This window comes from Leopardus geoffroyi, chromosome C1, assembly GCF_018350155.1.
Source record: "Leopardus geoffroyi isolate Oge1 chromosome C1, O.geoffroyi_Oge1_pat1.0, whole genome shotgun sequence".
NCBI lineage: Eukaryota > Metazoa > Chordata > Mammalia > Carnivora > Felidae > Leopardus > Leopardus geoffroyi.
The window spans coordinates 145,959,730-145,973,084 of NC_059328.1; the positions used below are offsets into that span (position 1 = coordinate 145,959,730).

At 36.8% G+C, this 13,355-nt stretch overlaps 1 long non-coding RNA gene across 1 annotated transcript in view; it reads right to left on the minus strand.

Moving 5' to 3' along the window:
• Positions 1-300: 300 nt before the first annotated feature.
• Positions 301-13,355, minus strand: part of LOC123598944 — a 28,909-nt gene continuing 15,854 nt past the window's right edge. The window contains exons 2-3 of the long non-coding RNA XR_006712890.1: positions 5,861-6,014; positions 301-1,815 (exon numbers count right to left, since the gene is read on the minus strand). This is a non-coding gene — a long non-coding RNA (uncharacterized LOC123598944). The remainder of the gene's footprint in view (positions 1,816-5,860; positions 6,015-13,355) is intronic.

The window sequence follows — 13,355 nt, forward strand, 5'->3', positions numbered from 1 at the left end:
ATAACTAGCATACACTGTTTAAAAAACAATTGCTGCCTTTAGTCCTTATCAATAATAGCAACAATAATAATAAAACACTTTGCAACAGCAAATACATTTGATCTAAGAAGCTGATCAGACACGAATCGATGTATAAACTCCGGTTTAAACAGCCTGACACAGACATCTTAAAATGTGTTTGGATTTTTCAGCGTACCTCGTAATAGAGAATTTTGGTTTTATTTTTGGAATGGTTAGTGCTATGTACAAAGTAGGTTGGTGCGTACTTTAATTATCAAAATACACCAAAAAAAAACCCCAAACTTGAGAAAATGTCTTTATTTCACATTGTAACTTTGTCTTCCACACTCCAGTTGGTACTGGTATTAGACACAGTGACATATAACAGAGAAGGGACATAACATAGACAAAGCAAACAAAAATTGAACAAAACACAGGAAGATGACATTTATAATGCCGCTGACAAAGGCAGTCACTTCACTTTAAATAATGTGGCAGGCTGCAAAACTATAGTAATTACTAGAATTTCATTTTCATTAACTAATAAACCAAGGAAAACAATTTAAGTATCTGAATGTCATTTTTCAAATGAAAATAAACTGTAAACATTTGAATAACATCACAGCAGGGATAATATACCTAAGGAAATCTATTGAAATATGCGAGTGGATTCATCCTCTTCTATCACATTAAAACCGCAATTGACTGTAAACCTCCTACCACTCTCCACTGAGACTTTAATTGTAAAGATTCCTGTTACATATCATATTAGAATTTAGTTAAAATTGTAGAACACATTATTTCCAATCAGACAGCCAACCATCACTCACAAAGATTTTTAAAAAGGTGATTAATAATTCATCTCAGATAAGGAAAAGATCTATATTTATACCATCTTCTCAGCCACCATAAACTACCTGACAATTGTTCAGTAATGATGCCCAGTAAATTCTTTAAAATGGTAATTTGTCATTCTGTCACTTCATTTGTGACCTAAAATTCCTCACTTGAGGCATCATCAAATAAATTAATCACTTTCCAGGATCCATTTCTCTGTTCTGCACGTTATTATGCCCGGGCTCTCTTGTGTTTCTCTTCATTTACATATATTTAATGGCTGAGCCGTGGTTCACGATGGCACATAACGCACACATCTCATTACAGGTGAAATATTCTAACTGCCACTATCACTGGGAAAGAAAATAACTCTCCCAATTTAATTTTCCTGATGTAACAAAACCATGATTCTTCACTATGAAATGTTGGTGCCATCCATCAGTCACAATCAATAAAATCATCATAGAAGTACGCCTTCTTCAGCATCTTTCCTTCATACTGGTATTATTTGAGGAAGGTAATTAAACTCATAATATGTAATGAATGTAAATGAAGTAAAAATCCTCACGTTAGCTCTCTAACTATGCTTATTTTGCAGCTTTGATTTAAAATATTTCCGTCACAACTTACACATATATGAGGCCTGAATAGAGAGAGCCATGCTGCAGAGATATTCATCAACCAATAAAACTAATGTTTGAAAGAGCGTTTTTGATATGAAAGTGCCAGGTATTAATGACTACGTCAGATTTTTCGCTGAAAAGATACCTTCTCTTAGAGTTTACGTATTTTCAGTCTTTCTTCCAACGCAGCTAATAGTTTCTGGGTAGGCACGCTCACGTGACAAATTAAGTGATTTCATTTTAGCAACCGGGTCTGCTTCATTGCTACCCTTTCAGGGCCGCGGGTCCTGCCTGTTCTCCCGTAAGAAATTGTCTCGTGGAACTTGGCAATTTTGCCGTTTCTGCCTGAAGAAGCCTGAGAAAATACAGATCAAAGAAGCAGGACGTTTCACAAACAGTGGTTTGGGAATTAGCACTCCCGAACTATTTCACCCACTGTAAATATTCATCTCAAATTGCTATTGTATTATTTTTGTAAAGGTCAATAGGGAGTGTTTTAAAGTAAACTAGTGTCACATAAACATTGCCCATGTCTCTAAGTATGCTACAACTTAATTTAACATTCATTAACTGGTTCTCCTCACATACTTAGGAACATGAGTTTCAGGGGAATGGTGCCTTACAGAAGTCCATTTGGAGTGAGGATTCCCTTCATTATGAATTCATCATCGAAGAATGGCGACTTTCTTTATCTTGGAAGTGGTCCCTGTTTGCTTGTTTAAAATAATGCTTGAGAGAGTGTCTAAAATAAGAAGTGAAATATTAACTCTACCTCTCTGAAACAAAGGAGAAAGTAGGTGAATATCACTGCTCCACAGATGAATGACCTAACTACAATATTGACAAACCATCTACACTGTAATACTTTCCTTCCTCATTAATTATCATATAGTTATTTTTAATGGGCACTTATTTAAGAAAAAAAAAAGACTGTGTGTGCAGTTTTGCATATGCTTTTATTAACACGGCAGCAGTCTGTGAACCTAAAGCCAAACCTCCATCACGCAAACCCCCATAGACTTGGCTGGAAATAGTGGCTAACCACTTGCTGAAGGTCCCTGGGGTCGGCCTGAGGTGCCTCTGAATTTTGAGAGTATCATCGGCTCAGAGTGAAGCAAGAGTTTCGATGGGCGTTCCAGCATGAGGCTGGACTGCAGCCCCAGCTGATGTTTGGGGATGGGGTATAGCTGGTTGAATCTTCAAATAGACACCAAGGTGACTTGGGATGTTAATGGGGGATGATGGCGGTGAGAAATACAAAATGAACTTATGTCATAATTAAACAAAACAGATGCAAGTCTCATAGAAAATGAGATCGGGATGCAGTGATGGATGTGAATGGTTAAGCTTTAAAGTTATTTAAAAAATCTCATGAAAACTGTAGTCAAGTGGCACTGAGTACGTGTATTAACACAAAAGGAATTAAGCAAATAGTTTAAACTATTTTGGACAATAAGAAAGAGAGATAGAGGAAAAAATGTTTATGATGCATAAATGAGTTCTATGCATTTTAGCAAATTCGATAATCTAATATTCAGTGAGCAAAAGTAGATTTTAAGGACAGATGAGACTAGCCAGTAAAGAAAATAGGTATAAAGGTAAGGTTCACGTCATGAACAAAGAGGAAAGAAGAAAGATCTTTCCAAATACAAATGCATATATTAATTATGTTAAATGTACCAAGGAAACGTGATTGCCCACATTGTGGAAGAGTGCACTTAACAAGACCAAACATTTAATGGGGGTGGGAGGAATTTCCTTATTACTTAAACAATAATCTCTTCACTCCCCCAGTCATATTTACAATTCTACTGATAAAAGCTACCCAAAGTGAGATCCCTGGATATTCCATTCATAGAGATTTGGCTGTGAACATATGTCCCCTAGTAATAACACTAGAAAACATTGTTGCTACAATTAGTTGCCTCAAATACTGTTTTCTAAGACTATAGAAAATTTTAAAGCATTGTTAAACTCAAAGCCATAGTTGCTAAAATTGATGCTGTATGGGAATGTTCAATTAAATAGAAGTTTCCATGGGGGAAATCTTAATAAACTTAAGATAGTAAGCTTAGGTCACATATCCTTTTATGCCCAAAAGCCAATGTTTTTATAGGCTACTTAAATAACCAGTTTTGCTGATAGGACTTACTACTGACAATTTGAATTACCCCAGAACACAAAGTAAACATTGTATTGAGTTTGATACACTAGTTAGCTAGGTAACTTTGCATAAGTTACATTTTCTCTCCAGAGTCTCTGCCTAATAATGATCTATAGTATGGGAATTAAAAACAAACAAACTAACGTATGATTCACAAGACAATAAGCAAATAGGTGAAAGTGAGTTATAAAACTTTAAATATGAGGCTAATTACATTTCTTTTTCTTTTGTGTTGTATTAGTTTGCTAAAGCTGTAGTAAAAAATATCACAGAGTATGTGGCTCAAAAAATAGAAATGTATCTCTCACAGTTCTGGAGCCTAGAAGTCCAAGATCAAGGTATCAGCAGGTTTTGCTTGTCTTGAGGCCTCTCTCCTTCACTTGCAGATGACCACTTTTTTGCTGTGTCCTCGCACGGTCTTTCCACTATGCATGTGCATTCCTAGAGTCTCTTCCTTTTCTTATAAGGACACCAGTCATTGGATTAGGGGCCTACCCTTAGGACCATATTTAATCTCAATTGCATACTTAAACGCCTGTCTTGTATAGTCACGTTGGGAGTTAGAAGTGTAAAATAAATTTTGAAGACACAACTCAATCCATAAAAAGCATATTGATAATAAAATAAATTCATATACATACCATCAAAAATTGAAAGGAAGTTTTCTTAAGATGACTGTGTTAGAAACCAGGTCTCCCTCTTCTCTGGGAAGATTGCATGCCCTATCTTTTTGCAGAAAGGTAGAGACTCATGACTAGTTTTGGCCTTTGTGCTGTAGCTATAAGTGATAATTTTAACTGTTGGTTTGAGACCCTCCATCATTGTGCCCCTTGCCATGGTGGTCATGATCTTGAGTTGAGTTGTAATTGTCACAAGATTGAGGCAGCCTGGGTGACTGTATCTCCACACGGAGGAAAACTTCCCTGTATATTTACTCAGAACTGCAGTAAATTTGGGGGCACCTGGGTGGCTCAGTCAGTTAACTATCAGACTTCAGTTCAGGTCATGATCTCATGGTTTGTGAGTTCAAGTTCTGCATCAGGCTCTCTGCTGTCAGCACAGAGCCTACTTTGGATCCTCTGTCCTCATCTCTCTCCTCCCCATCCCTGCTTTAGTGCTCTCTCTGGGTCTCTCAAAATACATAGGTAAACTTAAAAAAAAAATACTGTAGCAAATTTTGAATGCATAGGAAATTAACCCTTAATTTTGTTAAACCACTGTGGCATGCACAGCCTAAAGTGACTCCTGATGAGTCACACCCATGCATAATCCCTCAAGTGCAAGAATAATTTATTTTGTTTCTTACTAATAGAATACGCAAAGGTGAGGGGACAGTCAACCCCTTGATTAGGTTCTGGTATCTGGCAAAGGTGAGGGGATGGCATACCCTTGACTATGTTACACTGTAAATGACTCTGCCTTAACAGACTACAGGGGAGGGACTCTTTCTGGCCTTGAGTATGAAAGCTGCTTTGGTATGAATGGCCCAAAAAACAATACTTTGGTGAGAAACTGTGTGAGGCCTCTAGCCCCTCAACATAGCCCCTAACCAACTCAGAGGAGAACAGCTCTGCCTACAGTGTTAACAATCCTAGGAATTGAATTCTGCTAACAACCACATGAACTTGGAAGAGGAGCTCAACCTCTAAAATGGAATGCAGCCTGACCAACCTCTTGTTTGCAGGAAAAGACTCTGGTAAAGTGTTGATTTATTAAAACTTTTGCTTTATTAAGAGATCTCTATTTGCACTGTGAGATAATGTATGCTGTTTTGAGCCACTGAATGGTAGTAAATGGTAGCCAACAGTAGAAACCTGACATGGCCACTGAGACCTTTAGGATTGTCAGTCCCATCTGGTAGTGGAACCACTGGTAAAGTGGAAGCAGTAAGGGCTGGTTACCTGAGAAATTAGTTGGATAACTGACTGAACAATCATAACTCAATAAGAGTCCAGAAGAATGGGCTGACAACGTTCGGAAGGGAAGTATGTTACTCTGTTAGTCTCTCACTTACATTTTTGTCCATTGGGTGATGTAAAGAAAGCATATCTTTTGAATTTCAAGATGGCACAAAGTTTAGAGGGTTATCAAAAGCACTAGAATTCAGAAATAGGATCTTGGGAAACCTACAAAGGATAAATCTAGCAAGTATTAATTAAAATGAAATTAAAGGTAGGGTCTTTGTTACCAAGTCCAGCCCTGACCTTTGGTAACTGCAGCTACTTGACTTGCATACCATGATATCAACTGTTGCTCCTTCCACCAAATGTGAGAGGAGCATGAGCTGAAGCACACATCTTTCATTCTGAAAATATTTGGCCACGCTTAACCTGGTGTCATCTTCCTCAGCATCAGCATCAGAAAACATAACTTAAGAACTGTCGTGACTTCTGTAGAGAAAAGATAACAGGCACAATCCCTACATATAGAAAATCCCACACCTAAGAAACTTATATGCACTCTAAAAACAGGACATAGATTTGAAATAGTTAAATACACGATCCCAAGACATTCAAGGAACGGAATCCTCTAATGCTTAGAAAAGGTTTGGCTAAGGAATTGCAGAATGGAACCTAAAATGTGCCAAACTCAAAAGAAAATTACGTAATAAAAGCCTTTGTTTGTTTATGTGTGGGGTTGAACTGTAAATAAAACAACTGAGACAGCTCTAGTTCCTTCTAAATGGCAGCACCCCAATACAAATGATAAAGTAAAATGTTCTCTCTACAGTCTGTAGAACTGTAGAACATCAATAAATACATTTAGTAAGTAATATCTGTCCTGTACATCTTGTCATTGAAGTTCATGAAAGAGCTTCTGGAAGTTCCTTGTATATAAATTAAGTAATTGGGAATAGTTTCTACTGTTCAGTAGAATATAAACACAGACCTGATTGAAAGCATGATATGGTCTCATTTAGTCTTTGATGCTACCAGATAGATAGATAGATAATGACTAGATAGATAGATGATAGATAGATAGATAATGGATAGATAGATGATAGATAGATAGATAGATAGATAGATAGATAGATAATAGATTTTTTTTTACTGAAGGATTTTTGACACTTTATTGCAAAATACTAAAATGGCATCATTTCCCCCCCTCCTTTGACATTTGACTGCTATAGGTGCATTGAGTTTTAAACCAAGCATTCTGTTATCATTACAGAAACAAACCAAAGGGAGAAGTTGTCCACTGTGAATAATGCTGTTGCAGTTGAGATGGGCGGTGGGTATGTGGATTTCAGCATTTTCAGTGGAGCAGTGTCCAGTAAATATATGAGCCCTGTACCACCTCTGTATATTTTTCACAAAACAAGACAAAATGAAACTGACAAGTGCAACTAACTCATTCCAAAGTTTCTCCCCTTTTAGTAGTCTCAATCGTGGGGAAGCATGCCTAAATCCTTAAACACATTTTCCCTGTTTTTCCTATTACGCAATGTAGTGAGACTGTTCTTTTTCTTCCTTTAATTGTTAGCATTACCATTTGTTGTTTGGCTTTGTGTGGTACTTAGTTTCAATGACAACAATTAGTAGTAGATGGGCTTTTGCTCCTCAATGCTGGGAATTGGATTTTTTTTTTTTTTTTTTTTTTTTTTACAGGCACATCCTGTTTTCAGTAATTGGATGTACCACCAAGGAGTAAAACAAAAGATGAAACATCCTTCAAAGGAAGACAAACGGAATTAATATTCCAATTAGGTAATTACAATCTACCAGCCTAAAAAAACTCCAGTCCTTTCCTTTTTAATCGCAGATTATTGTGCAACATAGCTCTATTATACTTAAAGCCTACTTTCTTACACCATACACAAGAATGCTTTTTAAGTTTGAGTTAAAATAATTTCTTCTAATGTTTAGAGAGGCTAGTTCTGACTTCCTTGGAATTTTCTGGCAAAAGATGGCAAATGAACCAATTTCTCGCAATGTTCTTGGTACCTTCACCTAATTTAAGGATCAAATAATATGAATCATTCACATGACACATTGTAACATGTTAGATTTCTTTCACTGAAAACAATTGTGTAGGTAATATTAAGAGAATGGACTCAGGAGTCAGACTGCCTTGGTTCAAATCCTGATAATGTTATTTGTCAGCTGCATGGCCCTGGGAAGTTTCCTTAAACTTAGTATCTCAGGTTTTCTCTAATATACAATTGTAATAATTCCCAACTTATTGTATATAATAATAATGGTTAATACTTGTGAGCATTTAATATGCACCAAGCCCGTTTCTAAATACTTTACATATATTGAGTCTACACATGCATAGACCACCTGGAATAGTTTCTGGTAAAATCTGAACACTCAATAAATGCTAGAAATAGTAATGACTATTATTAGGATTAGTCACAGTCATAGTACTAGAAACAGATGTGGTAGAGTTCTTATCCATTTTTTTGAACCTCATGTTTGTTATAGATTTCAAATCCCGCTCCATACCAGAAGGACATTCCAAAACTCCTGCTTAGTACTAGTAAGAGTTGAGATACTATGTCATGAGTATCTATAAATGGTGGTGAAAACTTTCCATTCAATCCTTTATATTAAAAAACTGTCTTTAAAAAACAATATGTACTGGTACAAAATAAGTTTCACCTAGATAAGTCCAAACTAACAATATGGAAAAACAAACAAACAAACAAGCAAAACAGGGAGTATAATACAAGTTCCCTACACTAACAGAGACTCATGGGAATACTGAACAAGTGCTAACAACTTCCATTTTCTCAATTAAAAATGCTGAACATTAAAAAAAAAATTAACGGGAGGGGGTTTCTGGGTGGCTCAGTCAGCTAAGCGATGGACTTTGGCTCAGGTCATGATCTCACAGTTGATGGGTTCTAGCCCTGCATCGGGCTCTGTGCTGACAGCTCGGAGCCTGGAGCCTGCTTCAGATTCTGTGTCTCCCTCTCTCTCTGCCCCCTCCCCTGCTCATGATTTGTCTCTCTCTGTCTCTCAAAAATAAAAATTAAAAAAAAAATTTAAATACTGTTTTTATGGTGAAGGGTGGTGCTTTTTGTAGGAGTAAAAAACAAAAAGTTCGAGTTCTTCTTTCTCTTGTGTACACCACAATTCCTCTGTGTTTGGCCCCCAAATGCCCCACACCTCTCAAGTGGAGATAAAGTGAGAACATCTCACCTGCAGACACCCTTACGTATGCTTACCTGCCCTCTTGTGCTCGCACGCATGCTCTCCCCCATGCCCTCATTCTTGAGAGAGAGAAAATGTAAAGCAATAAAGTTATGATTCCAAACACCAACCTCAATTTGAAACTGTTGAAGGATATTGGTAATTACTGTATTTTAAAGATAATGTCAACATTTTGTTGTTCTTGGGTATTTTCAAGTGTCGAGTAAGAACACACGCCGTGGTAAAAATTAAATCAAGCAGCCAAGTGTAGTATAAAGTAAAAGGGCTACGTCCCCATTCCACTCCTCTAAAGAAATCATTGTTCATAGATTGCTTTATGTTCTTGCAGGTTTCTATGATTTGTTTTGTAAACTTGATAACATATTATGACTATCCTTTCATGACAGTATTGATAGATTTCTTTTACTAAATATTGGAATGCTCCTCACCCATTGGGACACAAGACAAAATCTGGAGTATACATTAGATGAGGTGATCAAGGAAGCAGTGGAAGCTATGTGAACAGACTCTTGAATAAATGTGCTGGTATGCCATACCAGGGAATGGAGTTATCCTTACGACATGTAGGCTTTGTTCCCTGTCGCTACTATTTCAAGAAACTAAATGGACTTTTGCCAGGTAAAGGCTGTGTAATTCTTCGAGTACTTTGGTTATAAAGAGTTCTAAAAGTGCAACAGATGCACATTTAAAATGCAGGGGTGCCTGGGTGGCTTAGTCGGTTAAGCGTCCGACTTCAGCTCAGGTTAAGATCTTGCGGTCCGCAAGTTCGAGCCCCGCGTCGGGCTCTGGGCCGATGGCTCGGAGCCTGGAACCTGCTCCCGATTCTGTGTCTCCCTCTCTCTCTGCCCCTCCCCCGTTCATGCTGTGTCTCTCTCTGTCTCAAAAATAAATAAATGTTAAAAAAAAAATTTTTTTTTTAAATAAAAAAAAATGCTAATAAATATTTCCAAATTGTCTTCCAATGTGGTTTGCCATGCTTTGACACAAAGACTGTGTTTCTATCCTCCCAAACAACCTATCAACCCTGCAGACTGTCACATGTTTTAAATGTTTCTTAATCTTACTGGGAAAAACTGGTATTTCTACTTCCGTTTCCTCAGGTACTGGTGGGTTTGCAAACTTTATGTATTTTTGCATTTTCTTATCATTACTTTTTCATTTAACTATGTTTTTGTATATGTAGTATTGGTGTTTTCCCAAGGGATATGTAAGAGCGCTTTGTGTAATAAATTAGAGGTTGAAAGTAATTTCCCCCAGTTTTAATAACTTTTTAAAAAATGTTTTATTTATATTTGAGAGAGAGAGCAGGAAAGGGGCAGAGAGAGGGGGAGACAGAGAATCCAAAGCAGGTTCAAAGCTTTCAGTGCAGAATCCGACATGGGGCTTGAACCCATGAACCATGAGATCATGACCTGAGCCAAAATCAAAAGTCAGATGCTTAACCCACTGAGCCACTCAGGCAGCCCCAAAGTAATTTACCTAGTTTAATGTTGGTCTTCCATTTCAACTTTGCTTATTTTGCTTATTAATTTTTTTGAAGATTTATATAGTTAAAAATTATTTTCCTTATCTATTTATCATTAGGTACCTACACTGTGCAAGACTGTGTTCTAGGAGTCAGAAATATAAAAGGATTAGAAATGTTTACAATCTGATGAAACGCGATACACAAACATTGTATAAATGTGTTGTACAAAGGATAAGCAGGAGATAGAATTAAAAAGTGTTGGGGGATATGGGTCTGCCCATTTACATAAAGGAGTTGAGGAAGGCCTCTCTGAGAGGGTGACATTTAATCAGACACCAGAAGGAAGTGCAGGATAGGTCTCCAATCAGAGAAACAGCAAGTGAGGTCGAATAGTGCTGAATGTGTGAAGAATGGCAGAGGCCAAAGGCTTAGTAGATGATCAAAGGGAGAGAGAAACAAATGAGGTGAGAGAGGAGGCAGGTATAAAACCAGGTAGAATATCATAGGCGATGATGTGAAAAGCCATTGGGAGAATTTGAGCACTGTGTCTGATGTAATGTTAAAGAATCATTCTACCTGCACTACAGAGAAAAGATTATAGAGGTTGAGAAAAAAGGCTGAAACAGAATATTTGTGAGAATATTGCAAGAGATCAAGTAAGAGATAAAGCTTCAGGGCATTTTACTATGCTTATGAGTTACTTTCTTGAAGAGCAAAAACACAAAATTTACATATAGTTTCTTCTTAAAGTGAAGTTAAAATTTTTGTATGTTAGCTATTTTATCACATGCAATCTATCTTATTTTTATTTATTTTTGGATTGAGATCTAATTGACATAAAACATGGTGTGAGTTTAAGGAGTAAAACATGTTGATTTGATACACTTACATATTGCAATATGATGACTGAAGTAGCATTCTACAGGTCACACAATTATCGTTTCTTTTTTGTGGTGACAACATTGAAGACTGAGTCTCTTTTCAACTTTAAACATATAATACAATATTGTTGACTATAATCACTACGCTGTGCATTAGATCTTGAGAACTTATTCTTCTAATTGCAAATTTATACTCTGGAACATCTCCACAGTTACCCCACCCACCCCTCATGCCTCTACTCCCTGGTAACCACCATTCGACTATAAGTTTCTATGAAATTGGCTTTTATAGATCCCACATTTAAGTGATAACATACAGTATTTGTGTTTCTGTGTTTAATTTGTCTCACTTAGCATAATCTCCTCAAAGTCCATCCATGTTATCACAAAGGGCAAGATTCTTTCTTTCTTATGGCTAAATAATATTTCATGACATATTCTTTATGCATTCACCCATTGACAGACACTTGGATTGTTTCCATACTATGCCTATTGTGAACAATGCTACAAGAAACATGAGAGTGCAGATACCTCTTCTGCAGACTTTTTTTTTTTTTAAGAGAAAGGGAGCATTGTGAGTGGGGAACAGGGGCAGAGAGAGAGAGAGAGAGAGAGAGAATCTTAAGCAGGCTCCAGACTCAGCGCAGAGCCCAACATGGAGCTTGATCCCATGACCCTGGGATCATGACCTGAGTTGAAATAACGAGTCAGACGCTCAACAAACTGGGCCACCCAAGAATGCCCAGCCATCTTTTTGATATCTTGTTTTCTTTTATTTTTAAGTTTTTTTTTTATTTATTTTGAGAGGGGGAAGGGGCAGAGAGAGAGGAAGAGAGAGAGGATCCAAAGCAGGTTCCACACTGACAGTGCACACTGACACTGACGCGGGACTTGAACTCACAAACCACAAGATCATGACCTCAGTCGAAATCAAGAGTCAGACGGTTAATCTACTTAGCCACTCAGGCACCCCTTGATATCCTGTTTTCATTTTACCCAGAAGTGAGATCTCTGGATTATATTGTTCTGTTTTTAATTTTTTGAGGAGTGTCCATAGAGTTTTTCATAATAGCTGAACCCATTTACATTCCCACCAATAGTGCACAAGGGTTCCCTTTTTTCCACAATCTCACCAATATTTTGTCTTCTTGATGATAGCTATTTTGACAGGCATGAGGTGATATCTTATTGTGTTTTTGATTTGCATTTCCTTGGTGATTAGTAATATTAAACATCTTTTCATGTACCTGTTGGCCATTTGGATGTCTTCTTCAGAAAAATGTCCATTTGGTTCCTTTGCCATTTTTAACTGGATTATTTGGCGGTTTTTAGTTATTGAGTTGTATGAGCTCTTTATGTGTTTTGAATATTAATCCCTTATCCAATATGATTGGCAAGTATGTTCTTCTACTCTGTAAGAATGATTAATTTTGTTATTATGTCCATATTATACAAAACCATCTATAGATTCAATGCAATCCCTATCAAAATTCCAGTCACATTTTTCGCAGAAATAGAAAATGCAATCTTAATATTTGTATGGAACCACAAAAGACTCCAAATAGCTAAAGCAGTTCTGAGAAATAAGAATGAGGAATCACATTTCCTGATTTAAAGCCATACTACAAAGCTATACAGTTAAAACAGTATGATACTGGCATAAAAATAGACCCATGGAACAGAAATAAAACCCCACATAAAAAGTCACTGGTACTTGACAAGAGAGACAAGAACATCCAATGCAGAAAGGATAATGTCCTCAACAAATGGTGGTGGGAAAAGTGGATAACCACATGCATAAAAATGAAATTGAACCCTTATCTTACGCACTCACAAAAATTAACTCAAAATGGATTAAAGACTCAAACATAAAACCTGATTCCATAAAACTCCTATAAGAAAACATAGGAATGAACTTCCTCAACATTGGTCTTGACAATGGGTTTTTGGATACAACACCAAAAACACAAGAAATAAAAGCAAAAATCAACAAGGAAAACTATGTCAAGCTAAAAATTTGCACAGCAAAACAAATAATAAAATTTGTAATTTATTTTAGAGTAAAGGCTAAAATAGGGTTTCTGCTTTTTTCCTGACATTGGCCTCTATTTTTTCAAGGACTGTTTGGGTTGAATGTTTTGGGTTTTTTTTTAATGGTTTTTTTTTTTTGATGTTTATTTTTTTTGAGAGAAAGACAGAGACAGAGTATGAGTAGGGAGGGGC